The 20,691-nt window shown below is 32.1% G+C and overlaps 1 protein-coding gene across 1 annotated transcript in view; it reads left to right on the plus strand.

The window, feature by feature from the left end:
• Tnni3k (TNNI3 interacting kinase) overlaps positions 1 to 20,691 on the plus strand; it is a 277,900-nt gene that overhangs the window by 30,955 nt on the left and 226,254 nt on the right. The gene's annotated exons all lie outside the window — the stretch shown is intronic.

Below are 20,691 nucleotides of genomic sequence, written 5' to 3' on the forward strand. Positions count from 1 at the left end.
AGAATAAAGTTGTGTTTTAGAAAAAAGCAATAATGGATGGGTGATGTAACTCAGTGGTAGAGCACTTGCCTAACAGGTGTGAGACCTTGGGTTCATTCCTCAAAATAGTAATAGGCCTATTGTAATGATTAAATAGTCCATATAGAGCACTCTGCAAATTATTTTGTACAGAGTAAGAACTGAATGAAAGATCATTTAATCTTTCATCCTCTTATGCACTACTTGAATAAACATTTAGTAAACATGAGTTATGTACCAGATACTGTTCTAGGAGCTATTGTAGTGAGATAGATAGTAAAAAATCTCCATTTTTGTGAACTTTAATTATAAACAAGACAGACAAAAAAGAAAATATTATACAATGTTAATTAATGAGTACTGCTAAATAATAAAATGAAAACACCATGAGGGAGAAATAGACACCATTTTAAGTAAGCTATATAATGAAGGCCTTTGAAAGAAGGTGATACTGGAGCAGAGATCTGAGTGAAATGAGAGCAGCAGCCACATAAAAGAAGAAAAGCATATTTTGGGCTTAATTAATAGCATATGCAGAGCCCAGAGGCATAAAAAACCTGGATGTGTAGAGGGACATGAGGTAGAATGATGGAGATAAAGTCAGGTGGATGGTTGCAAGTCAGACCACAAAATGTTTTAAAGGCCATGTAAAGTCTTTGGATTTTGTCTTAAATTTAATTTTCAAAGTATTAACTTTATATATGCTACTATGCAATTATTTGATTAACTTTACAAATCCTTATGAAATAGTTTTTTATTGTCATTGCTATGATAGATATAAAATCAAGGCTTTTGTATAATAATCATCACTATAAATTGAAAAAAAAGAGCCACGTCTAAAATCCTAGTCATTTATTTCAAAATCCCATCATATTCACACTCTATCATTTATGACAACAATGTGTAACTTAACAATGTAATAAATGAACAGTCTTACATCCTCATTATTAAATAGATATCTTTGCAAATTGTCATATGGAAAATTAAATCATGCCTTTTTCACTAAGACACAAAACACAGACCAACTATGAACAAAAAGAACTGCATATAAAATCATAAATAAAACCTATAAAATATGTGTGATCCATCTTTCTTGACAGTGTCACTTTAAAGGGCTCTTACATCCAATAAATATTAAAATATCTCATTGAGAACAAGACAGTTTCCTTCATGTTTATATTTCTGCTCCTTACCAGATCACTTTATTTCCCAGAAAATAAGTCTTTATGGTGAGATTCATAGTATCATTGACAATATAATTAAGTTTGTATTACTTATGACGAAAGGGAAATATCCTGTCAGAATTACTTAAACACAACAGATTTCCCACAAAAAGAGAAATTATCTGAGGGCAATGATAAGTAGATAGAGTGATAAACTTTAAGAAAGCTTGATGGAAAAACTGATGAAGTAAACATTAGGCACTAGTAAAACATGGTCAACATTTCAATGCTAGGAAAATAACAGAATATACTGTTGAAAACAAAATCCTTTTTTTGGTCTAATATTGAACAGATTACTTTGTGAGCTCTAGAATTATAATGGGGTTAAAAGCAGGGTGTTGGTCTCCTCATCTTCTATTCAAATAGCTCTGTATTCTTGTTTTGTAAATTATAGTATAAATAGCAGTATTTTGTCTATTCTTCCAGCCTTTGGGCAAACTTGACCAAAATAGTTTCCAACACATCTCTACTCTTATATTTTTTTTAGATCTCCAACATCCCTTATCAGCTGATGTACAACATTTAATGACTTTTATAGTCAACCACTTGACACTACATAAAACAGGTTTAGACACGTTAACCTTTATTTGCTTTTTACATAATGGATTAATTAAGTTACTGGTCAGATAATGAAGGGAAATGGTATCCCAAAAAGCAATCTAAAACAATTATATTCTAAATGCAGAATTTTTTAAATTATTTCTTTCAAAACTATTAGCTGTGCTAAATACTTTTGATGTGTTAATTTTTCTAGTCCATACTGAGGAAAAATCATTTGGCTCCAAATAGACTGATTTTCTAGAAGATGACATTCAAGTAGAAACATTGATATATTGTATAGTGTTCCCCCTTTCCCTGCAGTTTCAGTTAACCTTGGTCAACCATGATCTGAAAATATTAAATGGATATTCCAGAAATAAACAATTCATAAGTTTTAAATAACTTTTATTACATTACATTGTTATATTTGTTCTATTTTATTATTGTTGCTGTTAATCTCTAATAGTGCCTCATTTGTAAATTAAACTTTATTATAGGAATGTATGTATAGGGAAAACATAATATATACAGATTTAATTACTACCTTTGGCTTCAAGCATCCCCTGTGGGTTTTGGAACTTATTCTCTTTGGATCAGGGGTACTACTGTACACAGTTGGTAATTCATGGAGAATTCTGAGCTTAAAATAAGTTTTTGTGTATATAGATGAAATTTGAAACCATAACAATAATGGAAAATTATGTATCAGGCACAATGGATGGCCCATAAACTGACCCTAAGAATCCACAGAGATTTGAGAAAGAATTAAATATCTATTAAATGAGACAAAGAAGGTTGGTCAGAGTAGTAATAGGAAAACTAGGTCCTTGTAATATCATAACAATTAGAATTTCAGAAGTTTGAGGATTCTGGGAATCAAATGGTGCCGAATAGCCAAGTACTATGGGATAAAGTATACATATAGCATCTCTTTACTAATCCAAAATTTACATGCCTATTCCACTGCTGTTTTTACTACTTTGGTTAGGAGGGATAGTAGCAATGTATCAATGGGGTGGGTGTTTCCTTTCATTAGTAGTCTCTGTCTTTTATGGTCCACCTTTCTGTGTGAAACAATAGATGATGCTGAGTCTGACAGGCCTCTTTGTCTCAATATATCAAATTCAGATCTTTCATTAGTGTCTCAAGTGTATTTGTCCTCCCATAATTGTGAATTCTATTAAACAATTTTACAATAAAATTTGCATCGACTAGGCAGCTGTCTCTTTCAATAATTGAAGAGAACGTGTGTTGTAGATTCCTAGACATGCTGACTACAATTTGAGAACTCAGAGTTAAATTTACTGTGACTAAAAAAAGAGAAAAATATTGGTTATCTCAGATCTTAATATTTTTCTTTGATTTATCCATCTATCAATACATACACATATACTGCTTCATATAAAGCCTAAGATTCATATAGTAATCTATGGATCCAAGGTTAGACATGAGACAGATGCTGTATTGGACCTTGAAAATGTATATATTATATATAAAATATATACTTTATATTTTTATATACTTAATATATATATATATATATATATATATATATATATAAACTTGTTGAAACTTGGTAGTACTTCATCATTCACATACATTTGTCATTTGGTTCTCCTGTGAGATCAGTAGTATTAGACTAAAGAATTATAAAAGTTAAATGACTACTATATGGTCATTCAGACAATAAATGAGCTGGATGAGACCCAAACTTGATCTCCTAAATTCAAGTCTACGGTTTTGTTAAAAAAATAATAAGAAGAAGAATTATTCCCTAGCGACTCTTGTGTGTTTATGGCTAAAATAAGGCTTATACTCATGAGAAAGACAGACACACACACACACACACACACACACACAGTGCTTCTATCCACAGGCCACACTAACATACACAAATACAGAAACTATTCAGAAAAAAGTATTAAGAAATCCAAAAATACATGACTATGTTACTATTAATACATATGTAATTAAAGCAACATTAATTTATTAAAAATTGTCTTTATTTGGCATTTACTAATTGAGTGCCAAAACCCATGGAGATATGTATACACACATTTCTTTCTCTGTCTCTCTGTCTCTGTCTCTGTCTCTCTGTCTCTCCATCTCTCTCTCTTACAGATACATAGACACACACACTTTATACTTAATATACATATACATATACAAATATTTATACTTAATCACATACTGTATAAAATAGTTGTCATGCTGGTGTTTAATGCAGTAGTGTCTGCAGTTTTCAAGAGACAAATGAATTATCTGTAGCTGTAGACAATTGTTTGTGCAGCAAACAGAAATGCATATAGCAACAAGATGACACAATGTATATTGTGTAGAAGTTGTGGAATGTTTTATTTTTCATGGAAAGGTATAGTTTCATATACACCCTGTGCATGTGAGAGTAATATTTTCATAGTTACATTTATTCCATCATACCTTATCCCATTTTCAGATTGTAAACATTTATCCAAGCACTGCTTCAGAAATGCTTCCCAGTTATTTTGGAATTTATTTCTGATTTCAAGGAAATGCAATTGATGTTGTTCTAGTTCATTCTTAACTAAATCATCTAAATGTTTCATTTGAGAGTTTTGTTTACCAAGAAGCCTCAGACTCTCTACATTATTTCTCTTATAATGGCTTTAGTTTTCTCCCCACAGGCAAAAACAAGAGAATGCTTAGAATTATAAAATGTGGTTTCCTTCTCTCTTTCCTTTTTTATAGAGGTAAGATACTCATGAGTTTTATAACTGAGCAGTACCAGATTTGTCTACAATCTCTCATGAATTTCATTTAGAATCCAATTGAATAGTTAATAAAAAATAGTTAACACTTTGAAGTGATTACTTTGTACCAAATCTATTAATTATGAGACAGTTCTCATTCTTGAAAAAGATGAGAAGAACTGAAGCATAAAGAAATTAAGTAACTTGTCCAAGATGATAGAGCTAATTAATAATGGTACAGCCAGTGTTCCCATGCTGTCCAGTGTTGGAGACAGCTCTCATTCATTGGGAGAGTGCCCCTCTCCCAATCCAAACAATCCCCTCTCAGCCCACCTGACTAGAGTTTAAACTTTGGATACAGGATATAACTTGTAATGTGATAGGAAAACATTCTGTATATTTATATCTGAATTGTTGAGACAATTTGAGAGGCTAAGGAGAACTTTAAGATATTCTGGTTTCTCTTTCTATGGACCCCAACATTTTGGGCTCTGCTCCTTAGCTCTAATATTTTTTCATTACATTTATAATAGCTTGACACATATTCATTCAGTTAAAATATGGAACTCAGTGGTTTTTAGTATCCTCACAGAGTTGGGTAATCATCACCCCAATCTAATTTTAGAAACCTTTGTCACTCTGAAATTCCAGACCTTTTACCAGACAGTTGAACCCACCCCTCACTGTCCAGAACCAGATACTGGGCAAGGCCCCTGCTCAGGGTGACCAATAACTCTACTTATTATGCACTCACTTTTTGGATTTTAAGTAGTTATAAACTTTAAAACACCTCAATAAAAATGCAAAATTTGCCTGGGGTTAGTTCTTTGTATTTAAAATTTTAGCAATCAGTTCATAGCTTAAAGCCTTTGCTAATTGAAGTATGATCTATTGGCCAGTAATGTAGGATTACCAATGAACTTTTTAAAACATGGAATCTCACATACTACTTCAGACCCACATAAAATCAACATTTTAACAAAATTCACAGGTAACTTGTATGCATATTCAAATTTAAGAGGCAATGAGCTTAAAGAGTATAAGGAAAAAACAGATTTAAAAGAGATGTCTGAGAGAAGGATAGAGGAGAGCGAAGTAGTTCTCATTTGCTTTACAATTTTGCCTTTAACGGATACTGGCTCAAGTGTTTTAGTTGCTCTTATGGTAACATTCAGGGCTCATTCTAGGTACTCTGCATGTTACAGGTTATTTCCTTTCTGAGCTATAAACTTTTAGGGATTAATATTTAAAATAAAAAGAAAGTTTAAAATGTAATGGAAGAGAATAAAGAGAATGTGGTACATATATATAATGAAGTTCTCTTCAGTCATAAGAAAGATTGAAATTATGTCATTTGGTGGTAAATGAATAGAACTGGAAGATATCATACTGAGTGAAATAAGCCAGAATCAGAAAGTCAAGGGTGGAATGTTATCTCTCATGTGTGGAAGATAGAATAAAACAAGGAATAAGAGAAAGGGATCTCTTGAAAGTAGAAGGGAGATTAGTAGAATAGAGACAGGGAAATAAGTAGTAGGGAGGAGAGGGGAAAGGAACGAACTAGGAGTGAAGTTAACCAACTTATGCCATGTGCATATATGACAATACCATAATGCATTCCACTTTTGTATGTAACTGTGATTCACCAATTAAAAATAGATAGATAGATGGATAGATAGATAGATAGATAGATAGAAGACCAATAGAGTAGAGGAAGGGGATTAGGAGAAGGGACAAGGGAAGTGAAAGGAGAAATACTAGGGATTGAAATAGAGCATACTATATTATATGTATTTTTAAATATGACAGAATGAACCTCATTGCTCCATATAACTATAATGCACTAATGAAAGCATTAAAAGGTATCATGGAAGTCAACACAATAATTATAAGATTAATAACTCAATGTAAAAATGTGGTAGGTGGAACATGGGAGTTAGCTAAGACAGGAGGATCATAGGTATGAGACAAGCCATCAAGATTAGTGAGACCCTATCTCACAATAAAAAATAAAATGGGACTGATAATGTAGCTCAGTGGTAGAGCTCATTATCTCCCCCAACACATACACAAAATAGGCTAAGCATTCAAATTAATATTTCTCCAAAGAATATATATATATATATATATATATATATATATATATATATATATAAATGGCCAATAAACACATGGAAAAAATATTCATCATTAGTCATTAGGTAAATGCGTATCAAAACCTCAATGAGATGCCACTTCACATTCAATAGATAATTTAAACAAACAAGCAAACAGATAATAAGAGTTGGTGAGAATTTAAATTTTCTTACTGACGTAAAAAGAGCTTTACATTTTGAGGAGTTCGCATTGGCATACTTATTGCATTTTTTAAAAATTAGTTTTCTTTCCTTTTTAAGGTAGTTTTTATAAACTTTTTCAATTTTATGTGGTCAGAGTTGTCAGTTGTTTGCTTTGTGATGTATACTTACTGAAACCTGTTTTCTTTCAAAATTTTATAAAAAGAAATTTCAAGTACATTTAATTTTTTTCTCCCTGTTTACAGATTATATTAGAAAATTCTTTAGGTATATTATAGGTGTGAGAATAAGTTTTAATTTTTTCCCCACAAGTTTATCCAGTTGTTTAAACATAATTTATTGAATAATTCATATTTTCCCCAATATATTCAATTTAGATCTATTGTATTCCAATGCCAATACCAAACTCACCTCTTTTATTCCATGTAGATTTAGGTTATACTTTAGTATCTAAAGTGCATGCGCTTAATCATGACTTTTTAACAGAACTTTCCTGGCTGTTCTTCCATTCTGTATATGAATTTTAGTCCATGGAGAGGCTCTTGAGTGCAATAATAGATTCTGCACTGAATCCAAGTGAATGTCTATCATTGACTAGATATGGGCCTTGAAAAAGTCTTTCATCTTCTCTGAGTCTCATTTTCTAATTCTAGAAGGTTGATTATATTATTACCTACCTTATTGTTTGTGTGTATGTACTAAGTGACTTAATATATATTGAGTACTTAGACACTGCCTAGCACATAATAAATGATGATAAAGTTAGTTGTCATTATTTTTATCTGTCTTGTTTTGGTTTTAATTTCATTATTTCTTTCCTAAAGAAAAAAATGTGATGGTCTGAGCAAGATCAATTTTAATTTATAAATTAATTTAGGGATAATATTCCTGTCATATTAAGTATATTTAAGAATAAGATATTTTATTTCACTTACTCAAGTTTTTTTTTAAGTCTTTCAACAAAATAATCTCCTTGTGGATTTGTTAAAGTTTATCCCTAGATACTTTGTCCTTTTGTTATAAATGTATTGTATTTTCGAATTTGTTTTAGTTTGAACATATGACACTTATTGAGTCTAAATTTTTAATTTTATAAACCACTCATTTATCTCATTGTTTTTAGATATTTTTGGTGAGTATTCTGGGTATTCCTTGTTCACAATTAAATTACCTACATGTGCTGATACTTTTTCCTTCTTTCAAATAATTAAACGTCTTATTTTTTTTCTAATTGCATTGGTTGATACTTCCAGAACAATTGTTTTCTTAGAACAATTTTTATTCTTCAGACAAATCATCATTTCACTCTTAGAATGAAACACAAATGTTAATGGTACATTATTCTCTTATTGCTGAACTTGGTTTGCTAATATTCATGGGTGAGGTTAATGATAATAATAATAATAATAATAGCTATTATAATTATTAGTTTGATGGGGCTGTCATAACAAAATAACTCAGGCTTAGTGGTTATAAATAAGGATATTATTTTCTCATGGTTCTGGAGGCTATAAATCAAAAATCAAGTTGTCAGCAAGTTTGTTTTCTTCAGAAACCTATTACCTTAGTTGGCAGATGGTGACTTTCTTACTGTGTATCTACATGGCCATACATCTGTGCATGCACATCTTGTGTCTCTGTTTCTGTGTCCTAATCTCTTCTGATGAGGACACCAGTCATATAAGATTAGGGTCTATTCTAATAACCCTATTCTAACTTAATTATATCTTTAAAGATATAATCCCTAAATATAGTCACATTCTAGAGTTTGGGAGATCAGGGATTCAACATAAAAATTTGAGGAAGACACCGTTCAACCCATAAACATTATATTTATCAAATTCTGGATAGACAAAAACCTCTCCTCCCCCTCTCCTATTATTATTATTAACATCACCCATGAATATTAGCAAAATATCTCTCCTCTCTCCTATTTTTCTTTCTAAGACTCTGGTATGTAATTTGGTGTTATTGCTATTTTATAGTACACAGTGTTATTACCTTTTCTCTGGTAAGTCTCCCAAAATTTTGCAGACAGAGAAATTAATTTTAAATTGCTATAGGGACTCATCAATATAAACACCTTGGGCTACCATAATACAAATGCAGAAAGTATAACAAGTGTCAAATATACTAGTAAATAAACATAATTATTAATTATTGTTTAAATATCACTCTAATGAATCTCATTAATGATCAATAGGTATTTTATCATTATTCATTGGTATTGACTTTAGAGATTCCCGTGTTTATTTTTAATACTCATTTGTAGTTCCTTGATGTCAAAGTTCCATATACCATTGTGTCAAGTGGTGATGTTCCTAAAACTAAACTATGATTTTATATATAGTCTTAAATAATAAAACCTAGGAAGCAACATTTTCTGTGACATTCAAAAGTATTTTTTCATAATTTGAAACTGGAAACTCTGGCCCCAATTATTAATTGTGCCCTCTGTTACCCAATATGCTTTATTAAAAGTAAGGAGACAGTCTTTTACAGTCTAGGTTTTTGGTCTGGAGAGTGAGACAAGATAATAGGTCATACCTCATATTTAATTTTTTTTAGATCTTTATTATATTTATTTATTTTTATGTAGTGTTGAGGCTCGGACCCAGCACCTAGCACGTAGCTAGGCTAGTGTACTACTGCTGAGCCTCAACCCCAGCCCAATACTTAGTTATTTTATAGTCTCAGGGGCAATGTCTTAAGCATGTATCAATTGTAAGGAGTGATGTAAGAGAATACTAGCTTGAGTGTCACTTTTTTTCTCCTTATCCCTTTACCATAGAAAGTATTAGCTATTATTAAACATTAAGTATTGCTTTTGGGATGAGGGAGAAGGACACAAGCAGGAAAGGCTTTATAGGCTAATAAAAATGTAAATGAGAGGTTCATCAGCTTGCTGCCCTAGAAAATGATGAAAGAAACATTACCTGAGCAATTAGATTCAAACACCATTGCTAATGAAATCAACCTGAAATGAGAAATCCTTTTGTAACTATTCAATGCTTTGTGTGAATTTGCCTAACTATGCCAACTCTTCTATGCACTGAGTTTGACCCCAACATCCTAGGTCCTCTGAACATTTATATATAAAAAAACAGCTATATACTTTAATGCATTTGCAGTTAACCTTTTTGCATGTTATACTTTCTACTAAGAATTTGATGTTTGGGTTATGAACCTGGTCTTTTATAGCTTGCTGCAGTCACATTCTCAAAATTTCAGAGCTTCAAAGTTCCCTATGTTTCTGGAGGGCAGGAAATTATAATTCTTCTTTCCCTCAATTAAAAAGGCATTGGAAGATCAATATTCCCTACCTGACCTTTGAACATAGTAGTAAAATAGACAGCAGGGGCTATCTACTTTCTCTGATTCACTCTGGGATGGTATTTAGGGATAAATAATTGAATACTTTTTGAATGTTTTATTTTCGCCCTTCAGTATTATGTGAATTGTTTTCTTGGATTGTTCTCTGTGGTGGATCTCCAAAGACCCTTTAGAAACTTCCTGAGTTTGGGGTAGAAGGAGGGAGAAGCTAGAGCCCCAATAATAGGCTCTCAGCAGCTGTCTTCTCTGATAACATCTCTCTTCTTAGGTGTTTCTCAAAGGCACTGGGTAGCTCTGCCTTTTGTCACTTGTTCTTGCACAACTGTTTATCAGACAACTATAGTTATTATAGATCATTATATAGGATATTTTAAGGAAGGCACACAAAGCCTTCCAGAGTTATTCTGAGAGGAAATTCAGTATAATCCTCTTGCATTATCTTTAACCTTGCTGCCCTTTATTTATTTATTTTTTCTGTACTCTGAAGCAGATCACAGGCTACTAAATCTGATATCTTTGGGATAAGCTATACAATTAGTATAGGTCTCTGCACCAGGGAACATCCTGCTAGGAATTAAAGAATTGTTCGCATAATTCCCTCCTGAAAAGTTATATATTGAGCTATCATGAAGATTTGGGAAAAACTTCAAATTTAATAGGATAAACAGTAATGAATGTAAATCTTTAGTTCAGAATTATCAAGGGTGTTAATTTTCTCTGTATTCATGCTGTCATCGTCCTGTTGGACTTGCAATAATACCTTGACTTGTAAAGCATATATGTGGTCACTTAAAATCTACTTCCTTCTAAAAACTGAAATTTTATTTGGTTTGATAAAGCATGAGGTTGGTCAAGACACTATTCTGACTAAAAACCTTGCTTATTCTACAATATACCTACCAAAGGACTTGGTGGAAACTATCTAGTTCTTCTACCTTTGCAGCCAAAACTACTCATTCTCTTCATTTTGCAAAACATTCTCTAAATTAACCTCCCATTTAAGTTCCCTATGCTTTTATTACATTGTGTTCTCTTTATTATTTGCCTCTTCTGCCTATCCTCAAAACCTGGCTAAAAAGCCACCTTCATCAAACTGCTGGATTTTTCCAGCTTGAAGTATTTCCACGTTCTAAACAACCAAAACATTTTAGCTATAACTTTCTAGTAGCATTTAATGCTGCCTGTTTTATAAGCATGGCTTTACTTGTTCATTTTATTACATATGATTCTTGAATATAAGAACTGCATGTTAGAAGCCTTTTTAATAGTTATAGATTCCAGAAATGTGCTTTTGCATATAGTAGATTTTTAACAAATGTTTGATGAATGACTAAACTTATGATTATTCAAGTGTTTTAGAAATTATACAGGATGAAGAAAATTATTTCTCCTTTCCATAAAGGCAAAAGAGATTATAATGATACCTTTCATGAAGACAGTAGCTTACAAAATCACAAGCAATTTTTATGAATAGCTTCATACAAATTAGTATTATCAACATTATAAAATGAAAGTATATCAGTTTATACAAAAAAAAGTACTCAAAAGATTCAAGATGGCAGAGTAAAGATTTCTAGTGATTTTCTTTTCATAGAAATATAAATCTGGACAACTATTCACACACAAAATGCCTTCACAGAGGCTAAAGATTACACAAGAGAGGTTATAGCAGTTGAGTGGAGCACAAAAATAGGAAAAATCACATGAAGTAGTTAGGAAGGACAGTTTCATATCAGGGACAACTACCCCTTCCCTAAGCCCAAACAGTTCAACATGTTGAGAGACACACTCTGTGTGAAACAGCAGAATGAAGAAAGCCTGCAACTTTACTGTATCCTAGCACCAGGTCTGCCGAAATGACCTCCCACATCAGGTTAACCCCTGTGTCCCCAAGTTCCAATCCAGTTCCAGTGCCAAGCTGACCCCTATGGACTCCAGGCTCTAGGTCTACCCCAGAACCAGACCATCCTCTATAGACTGAAACTTCAAATCCATCCCAGCACAAACCTCCAGGCCTACCCATAGGGACATGTATTCTAGTGCAACCCTAGTTCCAGGCTGTCCCCTTATGAGGACATAGACAACTTATAGACAACTTATAGTTGCTTTGGGCCTTGACTCCAGGCCAATCCCTGAAAACACAAATTCCAGTTCCTCCCCTATGATTTCAGGCACCAAGTCTGGTCATGTAAACCCCAAATCTAGGTGCCCATGAGTGGACCCAGGCCCAAGGTTCATCCACCCACTGACCTAAGAAACAGATCAGGTTGCATGAGGACTATAGGAGAAAGCCTGCCCAGGTCAATAGATGACCCTCTCAGAATCTCTTGACAGGCTTACTAGTAAAGGGGTTTCCTTGCTGAAGCCAATCTGTAAAGACTGAAAGGTGCTATTTCTTCAAATACACAGGTACTAATATAACGCTATAAGGATCACACATGATCAGGAAAACGTGACACTACTAAAATAACCAAACAAAGCACCAGTAACTGACATCAAATAAACGAAGATCTACAACTGCCTGACAAAAAAATTTAAAATATTTGCCTTAAATAATCTCAGTGAACTTCATGAAAATAATTAATAAATGAAATTAAAAATCAAACAAAGTTCAGAAGCCATAAATAAGAACCATATAGGATTACAGAAGCTGAAGAACACAATGAGCTAAAAATTTTCATAGAGAGTTTCATCAGCTTAATAGATCTAATGGAAGAAAGAATTTTAGATTGGTTATGTTTAGACAGTTTTTGTTTTGCTTTGTTTTTAAAATTATCCAGTCACACCAGGGCAAGGGATGGAAAAGGGTAAAGAAAATCAATGGCAGTTTTAGGACATGATCAAGTGTACCAATATATGCATTATGCAAGTGCAAGAGGAAGCAGAGAAAGAGAAAGGAGAAGAAAGTTTATTTAAACAAATACAGAAAACTTCCCAAATCTAGAGCACAAAATGAATATCAATATGCATGTACTACAAAGAACTCCAAATTGGTAACACATAAAAAGATATTAACTAAGACATATTATAACCAAGTTATTAAAAGTCAAAAACAGAAGTTTGAAAGAAGTAACAGAAAAGTAATTTATTACATACAAGTGAACATTCATAAGATGATAAGCAATATTTTTTTGTAAAAGTGCCAAGAACTCACAACTGGAAAGGCCAGTCCTATTAATACATGGTATTTAGAAAATTGGAGTATTCACATGCCTAAGGATGAAATTAGATCCTTACTTTACACCAAACACAAAAATCAACTCAAAATGAGTTAAAGACATTAATTTTAAGGCATGGAACTGTAAAATTATTAGAACACATAGGCAAAAAATCTTTATTCTAGTCAATGATTTTTTTTAAATGATCAAAGCATAAGAAGCAAATACAAAAACAAACAAATGAGTTTACATAAAATTAAAAAGCTTTTTCACAGCAAACAAAATTATCAACAGAGTTAAGATACAACCTGGAGAATGGGAAAAGTTATTTGCAAACATTTGTCTGCTAAGAGGTTAATATTCAAAATATAAAAGAAACTCAAGAACTCAACAAGAAGACCATAAATAACCCAATTTGAGCAAAGAATCTGAGTAGACATTTTTCAAAAAAAAAAGCAGAAATGGGAAAAGGTATATGAAAGAAATATTCAGTATCCTTAATAGAGAAATTCAGATCAAAATGACAAATTGTGATATCACCTCACAGTTGTCAACATGACTGTCATCAAAATTATAAAAGAGCAAATATGGTCCAAGTGCCACAAAAATCAATCAATCAATCAGTCAGTAACTATTTAAAAAATAATAACAAGTATTAGAATGGATGTTGAGATAAGGGAACCCTTGTACATAGCTGGTGGGAAAGTAAGCTGGTACAGCCATTATAAAATGTAGTGTGGAATTTTGCCCAAAAATTTAAAATAGAACTGCCACATTGTTTATTAGTCTCACTTTTATATGTACATCCAAAGAAAAGAAAATCAGTGTATCAAGGAATTATTTGTACCTCTATATCCATTTCAGCATTATTCACAATAGCCAAAGATATTATCAACCTAAGTGTTCATCCATTGATGAATGGATGAAGAAAATGATTTGTATATATGTACAATGAAATATTATTCACTCTTTTGGTGAAGAAAACTGATTTTCAACAACATGGATGATCCTTGAGGTCATTATGCTATAGTAAATTAATCCACGCACAGAAAAACAAATACTGCACAATATCACCTACATGTGATATGTAAAAAAGTTGAAACTCATAAACAGAGAAAAACAAATACTGCACAATATCACCTACATGTGACATGTAAAAAAGTTAAACTCATAAACAGAGAATAGAATGGTGTTTGGCAGGGTTGGGGATGGAAAAATGGAGAGGTATTGGTCAAAGGATACAAAATTTCAGTTATACAGGATGAATAAATTATTAAAATCTAATGTACAAAATCTAATGTACAAAATTATTAATTCTGCATTGTGTACTTTAAATTTTCTAAAAGAGTAGATCTTAATTCTCACCACAAAAAGAAAATTAACTACATGAGATGAATATTAAAATTGGCTTGTTGGGGCTGGGGATGTGGCTCAAGTGGTAGCGCGCTTGTCTGGCATGCGTGCGGCCCGGGTTCGATCCTCAGCACCACATACAAAGAAAGATGTTGTGTCCACTGAAAAAAACTAAAAAATAAGTATTAAAATTCTCTCTCTCTCTCTCTCTCTCTCTCAAAAAAAAAATTGGCTTCATTATTGTAATCATTTCACAAGGTATTTATGTATTTACACGGTAATATATGTGTATTACCGTGTATACACACACACACACACACACACACACACATATATATATATATATATATATATATATATAAATTTATTTCTCAATTATACCTCAACAAAACTTGAAAATGTATTTTTAAAAGCTGAATATAGATGAAAGTAAATGTTATATACAAGATGATGGGAAAAATGTATATGTGGTCTAGGGGACAAGTAAGAAGATTACATCTTCAATCTCTACATAGGGCATTTAAACAGGAAGAAAAATCAACATGTATTTTTAAGTCATTTTTTTCAATATGGAAATAAACACCAAAAGCAGCAGCTTAATAGAGTGATTATCTTTGGGAAAAGGAATAGAAAGAAAAAGAAGCTAGAAAACTCACTTTTTCATAATTTGTCTTATAGGACCATTTAAACATTTTTAATTATGGCAATATGCTGCTTTGATAAGCACAAAAATGAAATTGAAAAATTATAATTTTTTAAAAATTTTTTGGTTGTAGATAGACACAATACCTTTATTTATTTTTCTGTAATGCTGTGGATTGAACCCAGTGCCTCAGACATGCTAGGCAAGAGCTCTACCACTGAGCCACAATACCAGCCCAAATTATGATAATTTTGTCTTTAAATTTTTCTGTTTAAAATCTATCTCCATCCCTCTCCTTGTCTAATATACATTTTGACCTATTTAAAATATAAAGAAGGAATTCTGCTTTAATCTAATGATGAAATTTGATCCTAAAGAAGAGAGGAATACAATTTAAATTTATTCCACTCCACAAATAAGAAGTCCAACACACCATAAAGAGCATCATTAGTTTTTAGGTCTGCATGTAGCTCTCTGAGACTTGGCTGAACTTTTCTAATCTCGATTCTAATCAATAATGTTGTCTCCAATCTAATGTGAGAATTGTGCTCTCTGTCATATAATCAGTTACTGACTTACAGTCCTGTGCTATCACACAGCCTCAACATTGATAGCTTGTGATCCATTCATGAACTGTCAAGATAAATAAAGATCTTCAGATTATTTATACTTGCTTCCCCTTCCCCTCTAAACTCATACTTAGAGAATTACTTTATCTAGTCCCTTTCTACTTGATTTTATATCTTTTAGCCTAATAGATTGCCAACCTGAATATACAAATTTCATACTGATGATACTAAGAAAGGTTTAAATGATTATTCCAATAAGGGACCAACACTTGGTGGCACTCTATAAGCCAAGTTGTTTGAAAATCTGGTCAATCACCTCCGAGATTATAAGAGTTTATAGTAAAAGTCTTGGAAATTTGTAGATCAATGTCTCATTTTTTATATTAGTTTCTTAAGACTTTTCTGGGAATCACCATCCCCAAAAAAGTAGAAAATCATGAATTGGGCAAATTTAGTAATCTCCAGCTAATTAAAGCTTTCTATGAGACAATATACTAGGCATAGGGTGTACAGGAATTCATAGGAGACATTCCTATATATTTAACACATTTCTGCCATTTAAATTTCTTTTTACAAGACATCAAGGTTGAGCCTTCACTGGAGCTTATGGAATTATTGGAATTTAATTTAGTTAAGTAAGCCTTTAAAATATCTTTGGCCTTACATAACATGTGTAATTGAAAACACAGTACCAATATGTGAATAATAAATTTGCCTTTGGTGTACTACTGTCAAAAATCATGAATACTTTCTGCATTTTAGGTCTTAAGGTTTTACATACCTTTTGACCCAGCAAATCCACTTCAAACAATTTATTTTGTGAAAGTAAGGGATTGACTTGCACCAGGGTGCCCATGCAAAATATATAAGTAAAACATTCTAAATGCCCAGCATTAAATATTGATTAAATTGAAACAATACACAGATACAGAGGAATACTGTGAGATCTTTAAAATGACAATGTACAGGAGTACATATTGACATAGAAAGAAGTTTATGAGGATTTTACAAAACACAAGTAGTGTTATTTAAGCTTTGTTGTTGTGTTGAAGATTTTTCTTTTTAGTTGTCTTATCACCAGGATGAATACATTTTCTTAAAACTTCAGCTTTACAAATATGGTTATACAAATAATGGCTACTCATGTCCCCCCACTCCTTTCTACCTGAAAGTAACTGCTATCTATATTTTGTAGGGCATATTTTTAGGTATTTTTTCATAATTTTTTTCCAAAAGTAGGATCACAGTAAAATTTTCTCTAACATTCTTTCCTAAACTTTAATGATTATTTATTTAGTTATTACTTAGAGATAGGGTCTCACGATGTTACCCAGACTAGTTACAGACTTCTAGGCTCAAATGATTCACCTGCCTAAGCCTCTCAAGTAGCTGGGAGTACAGGCACATACTTGTGTGTACAATGTCATTAATCGCATATTTAAGTTTTTTTTTTGTTCTTGAACATTATGTAAATGAAATCAAACATACTTTTGTGACTTATTTATTATGATTTATTCATGACTGATTGCCTTTGAGGTTGAAAATATACTATATTTGAATTTCCTGTTTGAGAAAAATGCCTTTTCTACTTTTCAACAGAATTTTCTATTGAATTATTTGTCATTAATTTTAATATATTATTAATAATAGAAATTGATGATAAATATGTACTTATACAAACTTGTTATGTGCCAAGAGAAATTCTAAGTGTATTATACATATTATTATTATTATTTTGTCTATGGGATATATATTATTATTACTCTCATTTTACAGTTTGAGAAACTGAGTCCCAGAAAGGTTAAATGACTTGATGTACACTCATCAAACAGCTAGTAATTGTTATACTTTTACTGCATCTATTGAGATCGTCATATGATTCTTATCTTTAAGTCTATTGATGTGATAAATTACATTTATTGATTCCTGTATGTTGAACCAGCCTTGCATTCCTGGGATAAACCCTAATTGATTGTTGTGCACTATCTTTTTGATATGTGTTTTTATTCAATTTGCCGGAATTTTATTGAGAATGTTTACATCTATGTTCCTTAGAGATATTGGTCTGAAGTTTTTTTCTTTTATGTGTCTTTGCCTGGTTTTGGAATCAGGGTGATATTGGCCTCATAGAATGAGTTTGGAAATGTTCCCTCTTTTTTATATTTTATGAAATAATTTGAGGACTATTGGTGTTAGTTCTTCTTTAAAGGTCTTATAGAACTCAGCTGTGTATCCATCCATTGGTAGGCTTCTGATGGCATATTCTATTTCATTTCTTGAAAATCTTCTCTTTAAATCATGTATATCATCCTGGTTCAGTTTGGCTAAACATTTGACTCCACAAATTTTCTATGCAGTGAGTATTTTGTATTTTATTGAAGTACAAATTTTCAAACAAATTTCTAATTATCTTCTGTATTTCTGTAGTGACTATCATGATATTTCCTTTTTATCACAGATGTTAGTAATGTGAGTTTTCTCTCTCCTTCTCTTCATTAGGTAAAGGTTTATCAATTTTATTTAATTTCTCAAAAAATCAACTTTTTGTTTTTATCAATTTTTTCAATTATGTTTTTTTTATTTTTTATTTATTTATTTTTGCATTATAATTCTTAATATACCATTATACCATAATTTATCATATCTCTGATTATATATAAGATATGTTGACACCAAATTCACATCTTCATACATGTATTTTGTTTAATGATGAGGATCTCCTTTCACCACCCATGCTATTCCCCTTCTCCCTCCCTTTCCCTCCCACCCCTATTCCCTATCTAGAGGTTATCTTCCTCCCTTGCTGTCCTTCCCAATCCCATTTTGAGTCACCCCCCCTTATATCAGAGAAGACATTCGGCATTTGTTTTGGGGGGATTGGCTAAATTCACTTAGCATTATCTTCTTTAATGACATCCATTTCCCTGAAAATGCCGTGATCTTATTCATTTTTATTGCTGAGTAATATTCCATTGTGTAAAAATGCCACATTTGTTTTCATCCAATCATCTACTGAAGGACATCTAGGTTGGCTCCACAGTTTAGCTATTGTGAATTATGCTGCTATAAACATTGATGTGGCTGTGTCCCTGTAATATGCTCTTTTTGGGTCCTTTGGGTATAGTCCGAGAAGAGGAATAGCTGGGTCAAATTTCTTTTGTTTCAATTTTATTGATTTCAGCTCTAATTTGACTATTTCCTGTCATCTACTGCTATTGATGTTTATTTGTTCCTCTTTTTCTAGGGCTTTGAGATGTAATGTTAGGTCATGTATTTGTTGACTTTTTCTTCTTTTAAGGAATGAACTCCATGCAATGAACTTTTCTCTTTGTACTGCCTTCATAGTGTCCCAGAGATTTTGATATGTTGTAGCAGTGTTCTCATTTACCTCTAAGAATTTTTAAATCTCTTCTTTGTTGTCTTTTGCACCCATTGTTCATTCAATAGCATATCACTTAGTCTCCAGGTGTGGGAGTAGCTTTTATTTTTTATTTTATTATTGATTTTGTATTTCATTCCATTATAGAACACAGGGTAGTAACTCTATTTTTTTTTTTGTATTTGGTAAGAGTTGCTTTGTGGCAAATATATGGTCTATTTTAGAGAAGGATGCATGTACTCTGAAAAGAAAGTATATTCACACACTGATGGATTAAATATTCTCAATATGTCAGTTAAGTCTAAGTTATTGTTTATTGAGTTCTATATTTTCTTTGTTCTGCTTTTCTTTGGAAGATCTATTCAGTGGTGAGAGAGGTATGTTAAAGTCACCCAGAATTATTGTGTTGTGGTCTATTTGACTCTTGAACTTGAGAAGAGTTTGTTTGATGAACGTTTATGTTCCATTGTTTGAGGCATATATATTTATACAATTATAAATATATATATATATATATACATGATATTCTGTCTTATTGATGTACAGTTCTGTTGAGCAGTATAAAATGTCCTTCTTTATCCCTTTTGACTAACTTTAGCTTGAAGTCTGCTTTATTTGCTATTAGGATGGAAACCCCTGCTTATTTCCATGGTCCATGTGAGTGGTATGTTTTTTCCTAACCTTTCACCTTCAGTCTGTGGATGTCTTTTTCTATGAAATGAGTCTCTTGGAGGCAGCATATTGTTGGGTCTTTGTTTTGTAATCCAATCTGCCAGACTATGTTTTTTGATTAATGAGCTTAGGCCATTAACATTCAGGGTTATTATTGAGACATGATTTGTATTCGCAGCCATTCTTGTTTATTTTTAGTATTTAACTGACTTGGTTTCTCCTTAGATTAGTTTTTCCTTTAGTGTAATACCTCCCTCTGCTGATTTTCATTGTTGTTTTTCCTTTCCTTCTCATGGAATATTTTACAGAGGATGTTCTGTTGTGCAGGCTTTCAAGGTGTAAATTCTTTTAACTTTTGTTTATCACGGAGAGTTTTTATTTCATCATCAAATCTAAAGCTTAATTTTGCTGGACATAAGGTTCTTGGTTGACATCCATTTTCTTTAAGAGCTTGGCATATGTTGTTCCAGGATCTTCTAGGTTTCAGGGCTTGATTTGAAAAATCTGCAGATATCCTAATTGTTTTTCCCCTATATGTAATCCAATTCCCCTTTTTTTCTTGTGGCTTTTAAGATTCTCTCCTTATTCTGTATGCTAGGCATTTTCATTATAATGTGCCTTGTTGTGGATCTGTTGTGAATTTGGCATCCTTTAAGCCTTTTATATTTGGTTTTCCAATTCATTCTTCATGTTTGGGAATTTTTTCTGATAATACTTCATTGAATAGATTGCTCATTCCTTTGGTTTGAAACTCTTGGCCTTCCTCTGTCCCAATAA

Source organism: Urocitellus parryii, chromosome 11 (assembly GCF_045843805.1).
Source record: "Urocitellus parryii isolate mUroPar1 chromosome 11, mUroPar1.hap1, whole genome shotgun sequence".
Lineage (NCBI taxonomy): Eukaryota > Metazoa > Chordata > Mammalia > Rodentia > Sciuridae > Urocitellus > Urocitellus parryii.